At 37.6% G+C, this 22666-nt stretch overlaps 2 long non-coding RNA genes across 5 annotated transcripts in view; one reads left to right on the forward strand and one right to left on the reverse strand.

Moving 5' to 3' along the window:
- Window positions 1–2352, reverse strand: part of LOC137848598 (uncharacterized) — a 30619-nt gene extending 28267 nt beyond the window's left edge. The window contains exon 1 of one of the 2 annotated variants that reach the window (XR_011091444.1): window positions 1984–2347. This is a non-coding gene — a long non-coding RNA (uncharacterized lncRNA). Of the gene's footprint in view, window positions 1–1983 lie in introns of both variants that reach the window. The other variant, XR_011091445.1, reaches the window with a different exon arrangement.
- Window positions 2353–2363: 11 nt separating this feature from the next.
- On the forward strand, window positions 2364–20858 carry LOC137848588 (uncharacterized). 3 transcript variants are annotated; one of them, XR_011091439.1, is made up of 7 exons: window positions 2364–2595; window positions 6210–6308; window positions 10948–11059; window positions 11847–14333; window positions 16623–16721; window positions 17198–17346; window positions 20254–20858. It is a non-coding gene; the product is annotated as an uncharacterized lncRNA (long non-coding RNA). The 3 variants fall into 3 exon arrangements; XR_011091431.1 differs by lacking the exon at window positions 20254–20858 and having other exon boundaries at window positions 16623–16731; window positions 17198–18987; XR_011091430.1 differs by lacking the exon at window positions 20254–20858 and having other exon boundaries at window positions 17198–18987.
- The last annotated feature ends 1808 nt before the right edge of the window (window positions 20859–22666 follow it).

The following is a 22666-nucleotide window of genomic DNA, read 5'->3' on the forward strand; positions in this document are numbered from 1 at the left end:
ACCCCGCTCTCCTTAGCACATATTCATTGAAAGAGGATATTTATTCTAACAAGCCTATCCAGCTACTTTTAGCTACTAAGTACAACAAATGATCACTTTCATAGGATCATGGAAAAGAGGGTTGTAATGGTCTTTGAGCCTATGTCTTCAGTGCTAAGAAACAGAGAGTCAGGGAGGAAGCTTGAACAGTGGAGCCCTGATTGTCCACACTGTTTTTTTGTTCACTTGCAGTAGCTAGTTTTCTTCAAGACAAATCTGCTATAGAAGGGGAAGGACATGAGCCAGTCCATGTGACTTGGTCTCAGGGCCAGGAATCAACCCTGAGGCCTATTAGACATAGCCTGAAAGGTTATAGAGCCATCTCTTCTTCTCAAAATAGAAAAACATCATCAAGCAGTAATTTGTTCTTTTTCAATATGAACTGAATCCAATCAATGAGCTTTGTTGACTGAACACTCTAGGGCTGTGCTCGACCCAAAAGCTTTTACTATTTCTGATTTTTGCTCTGCTCCCATGGACATCAACAATTCCTTACTGTCACAAGACAGCATAAATAACTTGCTGACATCCCTCCTAAATCTCAACTTGTAGTATTCCAGTAAATTAAAATATGCTTTTGCACCAGTGAGTATGCTAGTGTTAGATGGTATACAGTTTTTTTCTGCTGAGAATAACTGACACTTTCTCAAGCCTCAGGATAGAAAACCAATGCTTTATTATCAACATAAACCTATTTGTTAGGGGCCATAACACCAGTTCCATGTATAGTCAGGAACCCACATAACTCCACTGGAGTTAGGAAACAGTTAGGAAAAGTCACCTCAAAATTCCTCCTGGGCTGTGCTCCTAGTAAGCACTCTGGGAATGAAGGACCTAACCCCTAACATGAGTCTTTGCAAAGTTTGTGGCCTAAGAAGTATAGAATAATAAACCTGTCTTATATGATGCTGTGTATTATCTGTACTGCAAGGCATCAGTGACATTAATTTCTCAGTTAGACCACAGTGCCACTGAACCTATACAATCAGGCTTTATGAAATTAAATAAGGGCAGAACATGGCCTTGTAATTCTATCCCCTAAGCTGAAGAAGAAGCTCCAATTACGACCAGTACTATTAATATTGCTATCCTCATTCAAGACATCCAACCACTAAGGAACAAAGCAATTACAATTATTGCTAAGGTGATAGAGATGTCTTCATGTAACAACTTACAAAAGCAAATATATTTTGAACTCTGTAATGTGTTGTTTTTGACTTTTACCACTTCTTGACTATTAGCCGAGTAGAACAAAATTCTGGAAAAGTCCAAACCCTGATAATCACAATTTTTATTCTTCTAAAATTAATAGGGAATTATACAATACTTTATGGATTCTGGGCCTGGTTTTCAGAAGTGTTAAGTTATCATAGCTCCTATACTAGTCAGTGTAAGCCTTCTCTGCTTAATGTATGTTGAAAGTAGGTCTTCAGTCAAATTTATGCTATACCAATCTTCTGAATATTTGGGAAGACATTCCATTATAAAGAAAATAACGTAAATTTTATGTGCATATATGGATTATTCATTTCAGATGTTCTGGTTTTCTACTTCCCTATTTTATTTTATTTTTCCTAATGCATATCATTTACACAAATAAAACATGAGGACAAAGCATATGGAACAAGGTAACTTTTGGACTATGATAAATGTGACCTAGCAAAATGAGGGAAAATTTCATGTCTGTCTTCACAGAGACAGAAATTCCCAGAGCAAGCAAGATGCCCACACAGGAATCCTAACTGCAAATCCAGATCCAAATCACTGCTTTTTCCCAGGCCTGGGAGATAACGGGAGGAAGAGAGATGCTGGCAGAATAAAACTCAGGAGCAGAAAAAGGCTCAGTTCCCTGTATCCAGCACTCTCATAACATCTGTTCCCAGACTCCAGAGAATATTATTGTTTTCATCAGGTTAGTCTAAGCACAAAAACATGCATTGCTACCTTTGTCTTCTTTCTGCTTGCCTTCTTTCTGTAAACCATGAGATAGTCTTCAACACCCTCCTCCTCCTCTATATTTACCCACAGAAGTCTCGTGGATGTCCCAGGACACTTTTCAGCCAGTTTTGCAACACTTAAAGCCACTGTTGTTACAAAAGAGCTTCTTTCAGTTCCTCTCAGCAGGCTGTTGTGCTATGGGCCTTCAAATCAAGAACAGACTCCTCTTGGGTTCCTCTTAGACTTTTTAATGTGCCTTTTCCCTAGAGATGCCTCCTCTCCCCACATTTAAATTTCCTTTCCTCTTTTGCCAATGTTAATGTTATACATTAGATATTTGGCACAGCTGTGCTGATATGTATTTCCTCTCAGCTGACTTCAGCCTGTCTCTTGTTTCTGAATGAAAGCAGACTTCAGAGCATTCATCCCAAGGGGCTGATCTCTCTGTGCTATACCTGCTTTCACCTCACCTGGAACTATGAAGGAAATGTCACCAAAACACCAGTGTGTAAATTAAAAATAAATTAATGGGTTACCCAAGAAAGCATGGTAATGTAGCACTGCTAAGGGGCTCCAGCTTCTTCCTGCTCATAGGAAAGCAAAAGAAGTACCCACAATGTGAGTATACAGGAATGGAATACTGGTATTGTAATGTATTTTTTTTTGAGGGGTGCCATATATTTCTGTTTTACAAACTATTCTTTAAGCTATTCTGACATTTTTTCTTTCATCTTTGTTAGCTTGCAGAGCATGGACAACATGACTTCCTAATCATCTTCTTCCAGTCTCTTATCTCTATCTAATCATTATTTACAAAACACTGTGTTTAAGATTCTGCCCCCAACCCCCACCTTCTTGCTCTATCTGTGGAAGGCTGAAGGAAAAAAAGTGTAGGAGTTTTGGAGGCAAAGTCAGGCTCAGACAAGAGCCTGAGGCAATGGTGGCAGCCACTGTATCATATCTCACTGTGATGTCATTGTCGGTCTGATACGTACAACACCTTCACCATATTTACCATAACTGAGCACGTCAGGATCATTACAGACAAATGCTAAAAATACTTTCTCAAAACCTAAATTTCAAGATTTCTTAACCATAACATATTGTTTTTCTTATCCTCCTGCCTTCATCAATTTGCAGAAAACCAACATATAATATCTGCTTTTGTGAATCTACAAAGGTGTTTACATCTTTTCTGAGGTTAATATGGTGATTTTCTTTGAAAATGTGATCTGTATCATTACTGACACTTACTATTTGCTTTGGAGGTTTCCAATGCCCTTCTGTGAAGCAGGGCACCACAATGTTGTCTACTGCTAGCATATAAATTCAGCATTTAAAATATAAATTGACAGAGATATCAATGTATAAGAGAAAGAGAGCAGGCCCCATTTTTTTCTGGGGAATTGAGGCATGATAAAATTGACTTAGCCAACATGGAGTTGAAGCTCTACCATATTTTTCTTAAGTAGTGAGAGAAACACAGTGGTTTCACTATTGTTGCATAGACAGGATACATTAGTTTGACATATGCACTGTGCACTTTGTTGAGGTTGTAGAAGGCATTAAGATGCCTTGGGGATTCTACCACCAAAGCCCTACTTTTGGAGCTTAAAACTGCAGCAGACTGATTTCCCTTATATTACAGAGCCCCAGTAAGACCACATGTCCACAAGTGCTGCAGAAGCAGGGCCCTGGAGGGAGAGCCTAGCTATAGGTCAATGGGAAAACAGGGTCAGTGGCTAATGAGTCTGCAGCACTGTATGGGGATGTGGTAAATAATTTGCAGTAGCTCCAAACTGGAAACTGGAAAGAAATAGCGTAAATAGTACTTTTTCAGAGAAGAAGTATTTTAGGTGGAATCTTTTGAGAGGAAGAAAAGCAGTTTTATTTCCACCTTCTCATGTACCTAGGAGCAGATGAGCAGCACAGCTGGCTAGAAGGCTTTTCTCGATGTTTATAATGTAATAAAGATTCATTGGGTGTGTTTAATCTTTCCTGTTAGTGTTTTGGTGTTTGCATTGGAGATATTCAAATCTTGCAAGTCTGGAGCCAAATATTATCTGTATGAATCTTTGTCTGAGCACTACATCCTCCCTTGCAACATTATTCACATGTAGCTGTTCTGTTGCCAAATTCTTCAAAATTCTAAGTAACATCCCTTTTACTGACTCTCAGCCAAATCAAGTAACTGAATGCTTGCAGTGTTTCTTAGATTCAGGTTATAAACTGCTGTACAATGCTACTGATTGCATTTAATTCAGTTCTCCCACTTCCCCTTTCCCTCCCATATGGGACCAAACTTCCCCTCCTTCTCTGATACCTTCCCTTTCACCTCAGGGTGAACAACAACACACTTCTTGCCAAAACACAAACACACCTGTTTTTAAGCACTGTTCATTGTACCTCCTCCCCCAAGCTCAATGTCACAAAGTCCACATGTTCTACGTTGTAAGGTATAATCTGGTATTGATTTTGAGTAGCTAGTCAAGGATCTAGGCTGAGTTGTCTTTTTTTCCAGTGGGAGAAAAAGAGGTTCATTATGAGTGAGCTGACTGGCATAAAAACAAATCTATATTCTCAAAATAATAAGAAGAATAACAATAATAAATAAAAGAGCTTAAAGGATAAAATTGAGGAACTCCAGTGGTACAGGAGGTGAAGAGATATGAAGACTAAATCAAATCGCACTGTAGTAAATGACAAGTTTTCCATTGACTAAGAAGTACTTGATCAAACTAAAAGTTCAGAACAAGATCCATTTTTAGAAAAGAAAAAGTGAGGTTGTCTTAATTAGAATAGAAATTTAGAAAATCTCCAGAGCCAAAAGAGAAATTAAACAGTCTAGTTTTGTTTTTTTTTTTTTTTTATTTTTCCTTGTGTGGACACAGCAGAGCAGCGTTAGTTCAAGAGACAAGCTCACCAGCACCATTTATTCAGATGGCTGAATCTTGGTTAATTACTGTGTTAAAACTGACTCTGAAATATCAGGATTATTAGTGATAACAATGTGTGTTCTAAGAGACATCCATTTCTAAGATCTTTTCACAAGGAACTACCAGTGGTAGAGACCTCTACAAAAAGATCCAAATAAAGAGAAGGTTCTTCCTGTTAATTGTTTAAGGGTACTTAGAAAGTACCAAAACTGCAGTTGCAGAGGTAAAGAGAGGAAGGAACAAGTTTTGGAACATTATAGCAAAAATTTCTATTGTAGAAAAGAAAGTACAAGTCAAGCTTGGAAGTTTTCCTCTGCAGATATGCCTGAAACAGTCACCAGTGCTAACATCAGCACAGATCCCTTTGGTTTTGAATACAGTGAAATAAAATGGTATATTTCTTTCATTTGAAATATTGTTACTATAGATTTGCAAATCAGTGTAGGAATTATACTGCTGACAAATGCAAAAAAATAGAAGCTTGTAAAATATTGGTGCCAGAGAAAAGAAAACACATTTTTAGAAATCTCTTCAATTAGAAGGTAGAATTTTGGATTAGATATATTCAGACATACTCTGAATCTTCTAGGTTTATAAATGCCCCAGCACTCAATCCCCCAAGATCAACATGTTTTACATGCAGAACAAGAACATATCACTGAGATTAGGCCTTTAAGTCCTCATTTTTGGAGCAATGATAATATATGGAATGGTTAGGACATGATAAGGTGATATTTCAATCATACTTTTCAATCACACAATCATAGTGTAAATGACTATAAGATGTCTAAAGTGGTGGCAAACGTGGCTAAGGTGAGTTAAGCCTGAGCAGACATATGAGAAAACCACCTGTATAGGGAATTTATTTTGAATGTAGTGAGCTGAATGTGTTATCATCCATGGTCTAACCTTCAAAGGTACACATACATAAAACCCAGCCTACAAATACAGATTTTAATGGTGTCTATGGCTTTCTAGATAACTTTAAATGTACCTTGAAAGATTCAGCTTCAAACATGTTAAATGCAATCTCTTTTAAAATTCTGTTTGATCCAACTGTATCTGTAGTCTGCTGCAGAGCTGTTAGACCTGAATTATCCTGACAACCTTAATGCTTCAAAAACGTAACTATTTTATGAGGAATGAGGGCTGAGTTTTCTTACATCTAGAAAATAAATGTGCAGAGGAAGAAGCTGAAAATACCACATAATTTATCAATAATCATTCTCTCAATGACTGTCAGGGATTTTTTGCCTGTTTGACAGTCATTCATGAGCTCTCCCTGTCTGTCTGTAGTCATAGGGGTTCACTTGCATGGTTCAGATGGACACATTCCACTCTGCAGATTGTCCGCCAGAGGAGCGTTTCAGTGTTATTCACTATGTACTGTTAGTGGTAAGTAACATGGAATTTAGGTTCTATGGTTTTGTTTGTGCTATCTGGTTGTGCAACTGCAATGCTGAAGCAATGAATGATGAACTTGCTTCCCAGATGAAGTTTCAGATGAATGACTATTCATGGTACTACCATAAGACATTCAAAACTTACTTATGTTTTCCATGAACATGTTTATAGTCACCCAAACAATAAATTTAATAAGCAGAAGAACAAACTTGTTCTGTAGATTCTTAGAAACAAATTCAGGCCAAGAGATCCCTGAGCTCTAAGCCATTTTCAATATGCTGATGGGAATTTAATCGTTTTCAAACCCTGATAAATACATTCCTCCCTTTTCTGTCTCCAGCAGCAAAAGTTGAGTAAAACTATTGTTTGTTTTCATGCAGTCACCATAGGAAAGGAAGTTTTTAAACAAAGTACTGGAGGACAAGAGCTCCTGAGTTTAAAAGCCAGCTCTAGCAATGATGGTTTCTGTGACTTGGTCAGTTATGTGTTGCAATTCAGCTTCCATGTCAATGTAATGATAGTGTGTATTTGCTTCATGCAAATGACAGGGGGAAAAATGTGATAAAGCTGGCTTTTTGCTAGTAGACTAGGACTATCTGTGATCTGTTTGCAGTTTACTTATACTATTAACCACATACCTATTTTTTTTGTGATTTTTTTCCCCTTAACTGTGGAATGAGCCCAACACAGCCCTTAGAGTACTTAGTGGTCAAAGGTGTTGTATAACCACAAGTTTATTTATTATGAAATGAATGCACTCTTGTTCAAGTGAACTCCAGCGTGAATATCATATGACAGGACTGAAGGGAAGCTTGTTTATTCTATAGACGAAAGTAGTATTTGTCTTAATAAAATAATAACATTTTTCATTTATCTTTAGAGAACAGATCTGATATGTCTCTTGGTTAAGCTTTAGGGATAGATTTTTCAACCGTGATTCACCTTGCCAACTATTTATTCATGTGAACAGTTCTACAAAATGTTCAGATCATGATATGTGTGAAAGAAAAGAAGAAACAGTTTATGTGTTAACCTCTATTCAGGGCAGTCCTGAGACTAGCAATGACATTGACTGGGAATATAACTGAAATAATCCAGGATATTATGGTTTTACATTGGAAATAATGTAACATTAACCAAAAGAAAAAACAATTAGATTGTATTAAAATAAGATGAGAAAGAATAAAGACAATGGGGGTTCTTCCTGTTGAAAATAAAATGCTTCATGATACCCCTAGCAGAATTTTGCATAGCAACACCTTGAAGAAAAGGGTAGGTGAGTTATTAAAATAATTTTCTTAATATTTAGAAAACTAGAATAAATTTAATAACATTAGACTAGGTCTGCAGTGAGTCTGAGCAATGGCAGCTTCTTTGTTGCTTGAGCATCATTTCTCTTTTGGACAAGAAAATATCAAGTAGCATATGTATTGTGAAATGCACTTTTGTTAATGAAAATGTTCTTTGACCTGCCACTATTGCTTGTGCTAAAAGATCTTTGTGGAATATTATATCCATAGTGCCTAAATTAATGAGTTTTTCTCAGAAAATATTGAGTATGGGCCTGCACAATCACCACAGCAGACATTGTGTCATTCCTCACAAAACCATGGCATGCAAGTCACAAAGATGTGGCATACAGGACATTCAAAATGGGTGTTTTCACCTTCCTCTGAGTGTCCCCATCCTGGTCAGTGCTCAGGAGAAAATATGAGATGAGCTACACAAGCAAGGTCTAGGTCATGTGGCCAATCCACAATAGATCTAGATTTAAAGAGTTTCTTCCATGTATAACCTGCAAACAAGATCATCACTTTTAGCACTGTTTGTTAGTCAATTTGCAATAATAACCACAGCTGCCAGGTGTTCCTACCCTCAAAGCATCACATTCAAATAAGATATAAAAGAAACATTAAACAGAAAGCAAGGCAATCAGGAAGAAAACTTGCATGTTCTTAAGTAGGGCCATGTTTATTTTTGGATTTTAAAGTTTGGTACATGAAAGCCTCAAACCCTTCTGTCTCTTACACCCACATGTAACATATAGTTTTAGTTTCATGTTATGAAAACACCACTCTGATAGTCTGCAGGCCAGTCCACACACTATTTTAAAGCCTTTGAACTAACCCCTACCCCCAACAAAACAATTATTTTGAGTTCCAATTATTTTTACTTGAAATTATTTTGACTTAATTTGCCCCACAGGGGTTCTACTAGTGCAGCCATATTTTATTTTATTTTATTTTAGTTATTTTATTTTATTTTAAGCATTGCAAGCATAGACAACATTTCTCTACCCCCTTATTTTGGCACAAAGTGCTTACCAAACAGTCACTATGGCAGCAATAAGTATTACCTCTGAAGGATTTCAAAGAATAGCTTGGGTTGAAAGGGATCTTAAAGATCATCTAGTTCCAACTCCCCTGCCATGGATTTATAACAGTCTTGCAACTCGTCTTTGAGGAATGGCTGTGTGCTGCTGCAACCCTTGCATGAAACACTTAATCCACAGAGGTAAGATGCACTTCCAGTATCTACAGCTCTTTAAGGCTGTAGGTTTTGATGGCTTATGATTTTGGTTCTGGAGGTCTCAGCTTCTGTTCTGTGTGGTTTGGCCAACAGGTGACTGCTGTGTTGTAAATTCACTTAGAAAGTTATGACCGTGTAGTGACACGGTCACGGCTGTGACTATAACTCTAAGCCTGAATGTTGTTAGCAAGCTTTGCTTCCTTCACTGCTGCATTTTTAATGCCTGAGCAAACTAAGATTATTCGAATTGCTTCAACCATTTAAAATATTTATGCTGCTACGGAAGTCTTAAGGTCATAAAGAAATTGCTACTAATAGAAGCAATGTATTACGAGAGTCAGTGTTTATGATTCTTAACTTTTTCCTGCTACATGACTCACCCTACTCAGTTATTTAGAAGTGGATATTTTTTTAAAAGGACTGACTTCCTCTGAAAGAACTCTTCACTTAGTTACTGTCAGAGAAAAACAGAACCAAGAAATTGAATTGAGGGAATTAAACAAAAATGAAAATACAAAACCTGATTCCTGTATTATTTTTAGGCATTCAGTTTCGCTCTATGTGATCTGTCAGAGAAAGCAAGAGGAAAAGCAGCAAATTCAAAACCATACGCTCAAACAACATTCAAGACCTGACCTGGAAACTTGGTTTCTAAAATAATCAAGGCCAGAAACATCTCCACACTGAGAATCAGGAGCATCTGTGCAGAAGCTGCCTGTCACTCTGCTGTGTTGGTTTGAAGGGAAAGGGGGTGAAGGTCAGCCTGGTGATGCAGAGTCGTGTTTCCCAATGTTACCCCAGTTTGGGAAGTGGATCAGACCTAAAGCCCAGACCCTAGAAGCGCACAGGAATGTGGAAGTGTGTAGATCTGGATTTCTCATTTGCATTTTGTACAGGTTTTTAACCTGAGGGAAGAACAGGAGAGTGAGATTACCTTTAGATCTGAATAACACAGCAGGTTACATTACAGCAACAACTTTTCTGATGCATTTCAGGGTGCTTGATCTCAGATCCCTACTGCAGCTCTCTCCTTACAGGCACCCAGTTCTGCAAGTGAGCAGGACATTGTCACCCTTCTGCACCCCATTGGCAGGCACTACAACCCCAAGAGAATAGGAGGAGGAGGATGAACATCTTGCCATCAGAGGGGACATAATTCAGCAGAGTCCTAAAAGCTGCATGTGGGCTGAAGCAGCTGCTGTGAAGGGAAGGCGGGTCAGGAAAGCAATGCAACTTGCAAAGGGGTCAGGGAAACAGGAGGTGCTGGCAGTTCAGATGTTGCCCCAACAGGAGGTTTTGCAAGTGCAGCCAACCATCAAGTCATATCTGTGCAAGGAGTTCATGCACTGGAGGCCTCCTTTGCAGAGCTGTCTTTAAGCATCTGCACTAGATGCTACCATTACATTTTGTGCTTGCATTTCCACAGATCTTTTAAGGTAGTTCAGTGTTCATGAGCTGAAGGATATTCTGAAACCCTGTGCAGGTCTCTAGCCTTGTCCCTAGAGAAAAGCGTGACCAGCTGCAGAAGGGAGGGTTGCAATAGAATGAAATTTCTACATCCAGAGCTAACAGAGAAAGAGAGAATGGACAACAACAAAGGGATCTCTGCAGCTTTTTAGCATTTAACTCTTGAATTGTTGCACTATAACAAGCCCTGTGATGGGGCTGCACTGCACATCTGGCAGTGACACAATAGTGTTGCCACTGGCACTGTGGTCCCCCATCTGTGGGAGAAGTTAATTATCAAGAACTACCAAGGCCAGCATATTCTGTGAAATGCATCTGCAAAGGCACACTGAGAAGCTGTTGCTGCCTCCCATCTGTGAGCATTTCTCTGTCCTCTGGGGTTCTGAAATAAGCAGCATGTGGCTCACAACCTCTCCTGTTCTGCAAAAGCAGTCCTGCCTGATTACAAGAAGCAAATGTCAGATGTTGTGTCCAGGGAAATGCCAACCTGTATTACTAACAAGATACTCAAAATCCATGCTAGATGTTAGCAGCTGTGTGCCTAGAGGACTAATGAGGAGCCTTGGCCATGGCTGTATAGAAAATACTGTGGTGAATACCTGTGTATTTAGTGACTGATCCCTCTGTCCTACAGGTAAACAGGATCATGCAGAAGGTGTCCTAGCATGGGAGTAACTTATCTCTGGAAGGAAGATGTATAACCAGACCCATCCTGCAACACAAACCCTAGCTGGTCGACAGAGAGGGTCAGTATAAGCAGAGGTGGCACTCAAGGGGAGGGACTTCTTTGACCTGAATGCTGCCTCTGACCTGTCCGAGTCCTGTTCGTAGCAGCACTACACAAGGTCTTCTGCAAGAATTTGTAAGGCTGTGACCAATTTGGTGTCCATCTGTGCATCATTGGTGTGTGGCAGCACTGCTTGTGGCCTCAGCAGTGATCTCCTGCAAAGTCTGTCCACATGAATTTAGATGTCCCTGGGCTTGAAAAATAACTGAGCTACTGCTGATCCCACTACAAAGTTCTTTAATGGCAATTTTTCAGAGCATGCTGAGTAGTTGCACAAGGGGATCTACAGTATGCCTGCCTGCCTGCCTGCTTTCCCTGTTACCCATACATTCTTTCATCTCACCTTAAGCCTCTGTTTATTTTGTTTGGAGCAGAATACTTCCATCTTAAACACTCACTGAAAAATAAAATAAAATAATAAAATAAAATAAAATGTTAGCTGGATTGTTTTTGTGAATGTAACTTTCACTATTAACCTTAAAAGTTCATTCTAATTTTGTTTGCCAGAATCTGTACACTGTTTCCTGCAATTCATGTTATATGTTTTGTACTGTTCTATCATTCGATTTCAGAATACAGTCTGTGTGTGACATGCTTCACAAAACACAGCTGTATTATATCTAACTCTCTTGTTGGGCTCAAAGCCCAAAGAACTATAGTGTTTCTTAGTTAACTATCATCTGACTTACACAGCAGTGATATTTTTGTAGTCTCTTTTAATTTGATTTCTATGTTTGTTTTTACAGTGGTATCCTGAAATAAAATATCTTCATTTCTCTGTACATCAAAGCTCATCAGTACGAATCAATTTCCACTCACAAAGCTGGAAATCAAACTGAAAATCCTAAAAGATTTTGGAGCATTTAGAATTTTCAAAGTATTTGAATGGATTTTCAGCATAGTGTGCTGCTAATGCAAGCTTCTTTTTACTGGAGAAATAGGATGACTTTTGATCATCATGGTGTAGTAAGCTGTGCCAATTTGAAAAAGCAGCAAAACCACTTTTCAAGCAGAGACTAAAGAGTGCAAAGTATGATGTTTGTTGATACTTTTCCAAAATCAAAATCAAATTGTGAAAATTTTGGTTCTGCAAAATGGAATTTGCATTTATGGAGTTAAACTAGTCAGGGCATAGACACTGTCCCTCAGAGCAGAAAATATTTCATCATTTGAAAGCTTTCCTAGGAAATTTTCCAAGACTCCAAGTGGAACATCAACTGATATTGTCAATATTGGCAATGTTTCAGATAGTCTGACATGAGATGTTTGCCATGCTAGAAAAACCTTACAAATGTTGGCCTGTTAGGGTCTGCTGAGTTTTGTTTAAAAATGGAAGCCAACATAGAAATATTTAAATGATTAGAAATATCCCTGGATTTCAAAAGGTTGTACTATAAGAGAGAGTTTGTAGTATAGTATTTCCTCAATGGCACTGCTATTTCTGATAAATGTGTATGTGAAGCAGCCCATCAGGTCAGCAAATCCTAGCCTGGCTTGAAATGCTTGCGCTGCTGGAAGGACTGTGTGCCCACAAGTGATCTCACAGGGCACTGCAATGAGGCAAAGCACTCAGCCCTGGGGAAAAAAAATAATAATAATAAAATAATAATAATAATAATAATAATAAAATACATTAACCAGGTCTGACTGTGCTTCCTTCCTTGCCTTGTAGAATATACAATATTTATGAATAAGCTTTATAAATTAGTATCTGAGAGGTTTCTGTGCTAGTTAGAGCTTCACAGCCTTATTCTGGATGATTCATTCATTGAGTCAGGCAGCCATGCATGCAGTCATTCATAAGTAATGCCGTACTTCCCTTCAGCATGCAACAATGCTTTACCTCCCCAGTGCCTTTCAGTGTTTGTTCAGCAAACACGTTAAGCTAAAGAGTTCCTATTTCAAGCTTTACCATTATTTTTAAAGAAACAGTGTTACCTGTATGTGTACAGGGTGCTGTACAGAGAGCCAGACAGCAATATCAGTAGCAAATGGCTGCAACATTTTGTTTGACCCAGAGTATACCCCAGAAATTTTCTGACTTCATCCATCCATAAGAGGAGGCTTGTACTGACAAGCAAGACTTCAGCTCCTTTTACATTCATGCTACTTTAACAACATTCCCATTTTAACATTCACCTGGACTCCTTGAGGAAGGCTGTCAGCTCCTTCTAGCCTCATAAAACCTGAAGCACCAGGATTCAGTCTTTTGTTATCAGCATTTTTTATTTTTTAATTTTATTTTTTATTATTATTATTTTTTTGCTAATTTCAGCAGTGGACAGGGAAAAAAAAATACAGAAAATCACAGACCAAGGAAGAACATTTGACCTGTGTGTTTTTAAGGAGCTATGAAATATTAAGATCTGGCCAGAGCTGCAGATTGGGCAATAACATTTGTTTGATTTCTGTAAAATCATAGAATATTGGATTGGCCTCATCCAACTTTATACAAATAAAAGGAAGGCACTTAGTCTAAACTAACCATTTTATTACACACACACATGCACACACACACGTAGAGGGGAGAGACAGAATAAGTTTACATGAAACGAAAACACTGTGTGACACTGCATAGAAGATTGTTTAGTCTTCTGGTAACAGGTAATTTCTGCCTATAGTGGAATAACAAGATCAGCATAAGTAAATATCAATAAATACACAGCTCATTGCAACTGACACAACTAACAAAATCTAGAGTACAGACACACTTGTGAAGAAAATGATTATGCAGCATGGGTGCCTACTCCTCATTTTGGGAGGAGAAAATATTTTTTTTCCTCATTTCTAAATAGACTTCTGAGCTGAACAAGTTCCAGTTGAGAAAGCTGGCCTTAAACATTGTTTTATTTCATGTAAATCCACAGGAAAAAAGGAACTGAAAGTTAAAAATATTGCTGGGTGTGACATGTTTGTACATCCCAGACATCTGGGGTATCACAATTAGAAACTCTTTGTGGACATATTTTCATTAGTCATAAAAAGAGAAGTCATTTTTTCCTGTTTTTTCAAGATTTCAAAGCTCTGCACTGTATCCCTAAACATAAGTCATTAAATTATGTTTCAAGCTTAAGGAATTTCATGCTTTGAAATTCTTTTGAAGTTGGCAGATGATTTTATTTTTCTGCTTTGCCTTTTTTTTTTTTTAATTTTTGTTCTTACAGAAGGAGCTTCAGTTTATCTTCCATTATTGTTCTCTTTCATAGCTCATCAAAGGACACCCTTATGAAAAGGTACATAATCTTGTTAAAGAATAATGTTTTGAAACACTCTGCTGTATTTTGAAAGCCTTGGTAATGGCATTACTTTAAAAATAGCTGTTAAATGGTTTTTCTTCTTTTTAAACAGATTTTCAAGGAAAATAAAATTATTTTCTTTGAATTTTTGTTTCTTTACTTTTGATGTATATAAGATATTGCACCAGAAAAGCAGTTATATTTCCCACTTTTTTCTTTTTTTGTTTGTTTGTTTTGCTTTGTTTTTGTTTGTTGGTGTTTTTTTTTTTTCTGTTTGTTTGTTTGTTTGTCATTTTCTGTTGTCATTTAAGTTCCGAAGTGTTTTAATTTTAAAAATTTACCATGTTCAGGACACCATATGGTCAATTTTCCAGTTAGCTATCTTAGGAGTTTGCATGAAAGAAAAGTACATTTGCAGACAGGGTACTACCAAGTTATGGATTTACTCGTATATTGCTGAGAATTATTTTTAAGGAAAAGTAAATTTTCCACTAAATGATAAATTTTCTGGAGTGTCTGGAAAATGCAGAAAAGGATAAAACACCCCAAAACCTGAAATATTTTTTTCTGTTGTGGTACTTTGTTTCTCTGTTCTTACAAGTTTTGAGTCAAATTTCTACCAAATAAATGAAATATGCATGCTAGTGCTGTAAATGTTTCATTTTCACTTTACACATGACATGGGATTCTGCTAGACTCATTTGGACTAAAGATCTATAACTTGACATACTTTCTATAAATTTCTCTGCACTCTGGTTGCTCAAGTAGACAACTCATCATACTCTATCATTACAGCCATTAAAATCTATTATGCTTGATCATTAAGTGCTTGTCCAAAACTCAGAGGAAGATTCTGATGCACGCCATATCTAGTTATATGTTTAATTCAGTAATAATATTGTGTTATTCATAGTGATAAATTAACATTCCAGTAAAAACAATAACTCCTTTTCTGTCCAATACTTGCATCCAACCTGGCCACTTCTCTACATAGTTGGCTACAGAACAACAATTAGAGGATGGATTATGACTTCTTCATTATTAAACAATATTTGTAAGATAAATATTAACCTAAATTTGTTTTGTTGTACTGTTTTTACATACCTACCTAATCAAGGAGTTTTAATGCTAATGTGCTGTCTGTGCTCAGGGCAGAACAATGGAAACAGTGGAGACACAATCAACTCTCAGTGTTACTTAACACTAAGACAATTATTATCATCAATATAAACAAAATAATCATCTCTGTTGTTCAGTGCAGAACCTTAAGTGAGTCTGGATTGCCTGGGGTAGGCAGTCCAGCTTCTTGTCTTGTCTGGACAAGGTTTAGGTCCTCCTAAAAGACCTCAGAACTATAGATGAGAAATAATTTTAAATGTTATGATTATCTTAATTTTTCAGATGAGGAAATGAGTCAAAGGAGCATTTGCCTGCATCAGCACTAGGGACCAAACCTACAGCCTATGATTTCACTAACTCTGTTTGGCAGGTAGTGTTTGGCCAGTGCAGTGACCTCTGCCATCACCATGTCTTTTTCTGCTTCATATTTACTTGCCTTTTTTCACCTTCCTGAAATCCCAGCAGTGCCCTACTCTGTCTGTTCAGGCTTTGTGTTCTTTGTAACATGGATGGCTGAGGAGGAGTTGCAGACAAGTTAAATTCATGCAAATCTGGATTTTTACACAAGTTGGAAGGAGCCTGTCGTAACTGAAACATATTCAGTTATTTTCTTCTTCACAAAGGGCTGCTCTTGTCCTTTCTGAAGCAACTTAGGCTGTGTACACAACTCATGTGGAAGAAAATCTCTGCTTTCAATATACAGCATAAAGTTGAGTCTTAGAAACATCAAACTCATCTACAAGAAATCAGTTTTTAATAGGATTGTGCTGGTGTGGACTACTGGCTATAGAAACCACACTAACCTGTTACTTTGTACTGCACTGAGTAACTTGTTATTAATTTGTTGCATGCTATCTAAACCTCAGTTTGCGAATCTTGTGGAACAGATGTTGTTTTAGGATTATAAGTCTGGACAGCACAGGGGGAGTCATATCCTCCTTGGAAGCCTGACCACAACAAAGAGGGTGAATAATCACTCATATGAATCTACAGAATGAGCACGTTTCATACACTAGCCCACTTAAAGCACAAATAGCTCAGTCATCAATGAGCTGTTCAACAAGACATTTCCAAATACGTGCATTAACAACTCCTATAAGAACCAGGATGTTATGGGTTGAATGACATTTCTTCTCTACTTCTCTCTTCCACTTTGAACCCATTCAGGCACTGTGAAGCCACATGTAGAAGCTGCAGTGACACTTACTGGAGAAGGCTGAGCTGATTACTTTCTGCTTCATGGGCTGCTGAGATTCCAGGCAACAGGTTCTTTAATGTACTGATTACCCTTGCATTATAGTCTATTAAACATTGCAAATCTGCTGAGCTATCCAACTTTTATTCAGAAACCTAAAAACTTGTGCCATCATCAAGCACTCCACAGATGCCCCAGATATTACGGCAGCACAATCACTCTACTGTTTAGAGTACTTTGTTTCTGTCTCTGTGAATTATGGGGTGTCACATCATGGCATGTATTGTTAAAATGGGAGGTAACCCAACATGACATGGCATAATGGGATACAGCCTGTGGGTATAGGGAGAAGGGTGGGAAGGGAAATACAGCTAGACCTATATCTGATGAAAAATCGGTGACCAAAAATTTAGCCAAGTAGTCACTTGTATCTTACCAGGTTATTCAAAAAATGAGTCAAATTGTTGTACAGTGACTTGAAAGCAAAGTAATCTGATTCCATAGCTGTAATAATTAAATTCAATATCTTTATTTCTATTTCAAATAGATCTTCTGCTGATCCAAAAGATGCCACAATTTGTCAACATTAGCAGCTTCTGTTAAACCGAAATGTTCTGTAGAGTATGTCCAGTTTCATCAAAGTTTGGAACAGAACAGAGATGGATTTCAAAACACATAGGTTTCCATCAAGAATGTGTATGGTTTTCTACTCCTTCCAGTCTCGCAGCTCCTTGGCAGCAAAAAGCTCCCAAGATCCACCAGTCTGTTATGGGACTGGAGCTCCTCTTGCCATCAGAAATGATTTTGGCACTTTGTAGTCCCCATTCCACAGCAGATAAGAACCAAGAGTCAAAGTGCTGAAATTGTTTGTGCAATGACTTTAACTTTTTCCACACAGCTCTAGACAAATACTATATGAGTAACTATATTAACTGCAGAACTGCTGTTCCAGTGGCCCATAAAATCAATTCCATGCAACATATTCAGGTTTTAGCCACATACCAGACTCTTCTCTCTTTTTCTCTCTTCATCTATACCTAAGTACTCTCAGCAGCAGGCAGCAAGGAGTCTCTCAATAGAGGCATACGTTAGCCTGCAGCCTGACTGTCCTCGAGGGAGAAGTACTTTCCCCATCCTAGAGTAATTGTTTTTAATTGCAAAACATCCTCTGCCTAAATAAAAATAAGACTCCCCTTAGCAGACTCAGACAGGCCAAAGATTATTTATTTTTTGCAACACCATTACACATAGGAACTCAGTCATGAATCAGAATCCCAAGGGCCATCTTGCTACTTATAAATGAATCTAAATATACTGTTTTGTATCCTTCCATTTCTGCTTAATTTTTTTTAATTAGTGGGTCATTGAATTAGAGAAATGGGTGCAGACTGCAAAGAGCACTGGAAAGCCATTTCTTGCAAAGTGCTTGTCTTCTATTAATGTGGTACTTGTCCCATTGAGTGTGTTTGAGCAATATGCACAGCATTAGTTTCTGAAAGCAGAAAAAAATGAATAGAAGAAACATTTCAAATGGCTGAGAAGCTTTCAGAGGGCAGAGGGGAATAAATTAATAAATAAATAAATAAAGAATATGTCACCTGGAAATTACAAAATGTATTATACTGTGTAACCTTTCTGAATGCAAAAGTTTATGTTCTTGCCAGGCCCAATTCTTATTTTGGCTTTGTTTTCAGTATCTCTGATAAACTTTCAGAACAAATGTTAACAAATGTTGAGATTATATTTTGCGATGTATCAGATCACAGTGACCCAACCTTTTCTTGCAGCTCTTCGCATATTTCTGAAAGGTAACTCAGAACAAAATAGCAACAAGGCAATGTGTCCCTGCAAATATAATGAAGACTTTTTCTCCTCAGTTCCAAATCTACCATCTCTGTCAGGTGCACACCAGAAAGTTTCTTCCACATTCTGTTTAATGGTATACCTACCCCAACAGAAAAATCTCATTCCAAACAGTCATTACCTCCAGAAAAAGGCATTGGTCACTATATATTTTCCTTGCAATCTAAATGCTTATAAAATCAGTCCAGTAGGTCTCCAAAGTCTGTCTGTAAGGGCACCATCTGATGACTCACACTCATGTTGCAGATGAGAACTAAGATGGAACAGAATCAGCAACTCACTGCATCTTTGCTGAGTTGGCAGAAATCTCAGAAACCATAGCTCTGGATATGAGAAAACAAAAGAAAGAAAAGGCAGAGTAAATCTCTCTATTTGCCAGAGAACCAAGTCCACTTAGCTTTGAGGAGTTACTTGCTGTATGCCTTCTTAAACAGGAGTTTAAAATGTATTTTAAAGAATAAAGGGTAAACTCAGTGGTGTTGTCTGCTTCCTGGACTAACAACAGCTCCCTTAACTTTGCTGTTCTGTGAATGTTTATAAAAGGCATCAGCTCTGTTTTTCTATATTTTCCCATTTATTTGCCAGTTGCTATGTGAAACTTTGCTGTGTTTTGAAAAGATGATTTAACAGGATCAAACAGATGTTCCTTCTGCATGGAATCTTCAGCCTGGGCAAGCAGAGGATGAACATTTTCATGTGGCTTTGAATACATTTCCACTCACATGCAATCCTTCCAATGGTGGGAAAGAATTTTCTCCTTCCAACAGGCTTCTGAGACTGGATGTAAAATGAGTAGGGGAAATAATTATTTTTTTCAGGTGTTCAGCTGGCAAACACAGCCCCCCAAATTCAGAGTTGGGAAATGAGTTCTTCACGTTTGAGGTTATTTGGATCTTTAAGGGAAAAGTAAATTAATTTGCCTTTTTATGTAGCATGGTTCACCAGCTTCCATGATCTGGGAAATTTTTAAATGATTCCTTTTTTAGGCATTTTGTTCCCTTGTGTCTTCAGACCATGGCAAATATGATAGGTTGGTTTGTTCAGTTGGGTTTTGAGAACTGGGTTTGACTAATGCTTTTATAGGAATGAAGAGCACTGTGACATCAGGTCACAATGGTACTGATTGAAAGACAAGTAACTGGTTCCCATCAATGGCCCATAGTGTATGTGCAGTTGAGAATATAAGAACAAATGACTTGTGTGCAGAGGTATTACCCCACAATACTTTCCTAACCTGAGGAAATCTACTGTGCAGAGACTTCATTAAATAAAAATCCAACAAGACCGGTTTGTTACTAAATGTAGATTTTTCTGGCTCATGAAGTGGATGTATCCAATCATTTCTTGAATTCACATAGGTTTCTAATGCCCCCAGTGTATCCACAAGTGCCAAGAAAGTCTGATGAATAATCTGATAATCTTAGATAATCTTTAGTAGTTTCCTGAATTTAAAAGTTGTGACACTTTTTCATATTACTGTTAATAAACATCTTATGTCACCCTGCAAATCCAGGACAAAAATTTAGTGCCAGTAAAATTCATTACATTTCATTTTTCCTATAATAAATAAAGAATTCTTTTGTATCTGCATTGTCTTTGTTAAGCGGTACGGAGAAGCAAAATCTACAAGCTTTGTAAGCTTACACACATGCTGTATTTGTTGTTTTTTTTTTTTTCATTGTTATTACAACATAACATAATCAAATCATTCCCCTACTCTTTTTTTTTGGTCACATGCAGATTCTGAATGGACTCTTCTTGGATCACTTGGAGGAAATTCTTATTAAACAGGATGTGCCTCTTCCTTAGGGTGACAGGTTATATACAGAGATTTTTCATCACAGTGAAAAATGCTTCATTTTCTGCCAACCATATGTAAAGCAAGGAGAAAAGTCTGGCCTTACTGACTCCTGGGGACTGAAAGTGGAGACAAAAAGGAAACACATACATTATAAATGTTCCTTTTAAAACGTAGTTTTACAAGACTCAAAATACGTGAAATTGAAAAATACGTGTAAAAACAAAATAGTTAGGAATGCAAGCATATGCTGTTGTGAAGATGATGTTTTGAAGATGGATTGGTGTATTTTAAGCCTAGAAGTCTTATATTTTGCATATTACAAATGGACAGGCTTTTATGAATCCACTCGTGCCTTAAGCCCAAATAGATTTAGTGACAACAACAGATCCCATAGACCCAATGACCTTAAGATTAGGCTGGTTTGGGGAAAAAAAAAAAAAAAAAAAAAAAAAAAGTAAATTCTTATAGCAGTTTTTAGACAGGTGTTTCCAGCATCCCGAGTGTCTAAAATAACAATTTTTTCCCCAAAAAAAGTCCAACCTGATCTCAAACATTTATGAGAATGTTGTTTTTTAAATGCACACATTTGATATATTTATGACTTATCATTGTTAGTGATGGGGCCATTAGAGGGTTGAGACTTTCATTTCTGAGTATAACCTTTTTGTTGTGGTATATAAGGATTAATTTTATTATACAGTACCACCAATGGTAGAGGCCTCTAATTGTCTATCTTGAGATTTTTTATCTGGGGTTTAAAGGCTTGCTATAAACTTATCCTGCAGTGTGGAGGAAACACATGGCAAAGGATAAAAAGCAGATCATGTACTTGGGCTTGAGAGTGTTGTGTGATCTTCCTTTTTTTTTTTTTTTTTTTTTTTAACCGGATATTATTTGTTTGGTTGGATGTGAAATGTGAAGTGTGGCAATCTTGAAAAATGAAGTAAATCTTGCCTTGAGGCAGAAAAAAAATACTAAAGAAGCTTTTAGGTCAAACTATCAGTTTTACAGCAATAGTTTTGTATACTTGTATATACTCTGGAATATTCTTATGTACTCTTCTATTACTTTTTTTTTTTTTTAATAAGAAATAAAAATACATATAAGCTTGTGCAGATTCTGATGCAAAATCACCTTGTTACCTAGTTTTTAGACTTTTTCTTCTTTAAGGAAGTGCACTGGGCAAGATTCATACAAACCTGAAAGATCTAATACTGACCACCAGAGGAGCTGGCTGCATGAAACTTGTTTTATTAAACTCTGTGGTGAATTTTTGTGCTTATGCCATACTATTGATGTGCAGCATTATTTACTCTGTGCTGTTTAAATCTTTCATGACACTGCTAATGCCTATAAGAACAATTCTTGCAGTGACATTACATCTCAGCAAGACTCAGGGAAGCTAAGAGATCTGTCTCCTGAATAGTCATTTGCAGCTTAGCCTGGGTGCATACCAGATCCTATGACAAGAGGGCTACTTCATCCTATAAGGAGGGCTTCTACAGAATAATGCCACTGGCAGGTCCCCTTTCATGACTCTCAAGATCCCCTGTGCTGCTTCATCTGTGATCCTTCTGAGTCCCACAGAGTCTCCATATATTGTACATGCAACAACTTTGCTCTGTTTATTCGTTCTGTTAGACAAAAAGTGATTTTTTTTTTGTTTGTTTGTTTGTTTTCATTGGTTCAGTTTCAAAAAAAGTGGAAAAGAGTAAAGTGGCATTCTGGGCAGCACAACCCGATCTCCCCATCTTTGATGGAGATACCGTACGGAAGCAGGGACACTGCAGGACTAAGGGTGCGGCTCAGGATCAGGCAATACTGAACAGCAAACACTCTTTCAAAGTCAGTCCTGCAACACTGGTATTTTGGGTTATGCATGTATTGCAGCTGATCTAGTACTTGCTGTATCTTGCTACTCTCTATCCCACCTTCCAGTTCCGAAAAGTGAAACCCTTTGTACTCCATATACAAGGGATTCTACATATATGTTACAAGTCACCCTGCAAAACTAATACATTTCCTTCTTTGCCATAATTTGGTACTAACCTTGTCATCCAGGTCAAAAAGCTGCCTGTCTTTCTCACAAGATTAATACAAGCCACTGGGATGGAGATCCTACACATCAAAGAAGGTAAACCCTGCAACAAACTCTCAGCTTCACATGAAGTAATGGGTGTGTACAATCAACTTGTATACAAGCACATCTGCACTTGCAATAGCACAAAGATCTCACTTCACAGAATAGCTCAACAAACGAGGAGTAAAAGCCTTTTCAGAGGCTAACTTCACTGGGAGATGGCACTTGCCTACATCACACACAAAAAAAAAATTAAAAAAAAAATGTGGGGG

This window comes from Anas acuta, chromosome 1 (assembly GCF_963932015.1).
Source record: "Anas acuta chromosome 1, bAnaAcu1.1, whole genome shotgun sequence".
In the NCBI taxonomy this organism is placed as follows: Eukaryota; Metazoa; Chordata; class Aves; order Anseriformes; family Anatidae; genus Anas; species Anas acuta.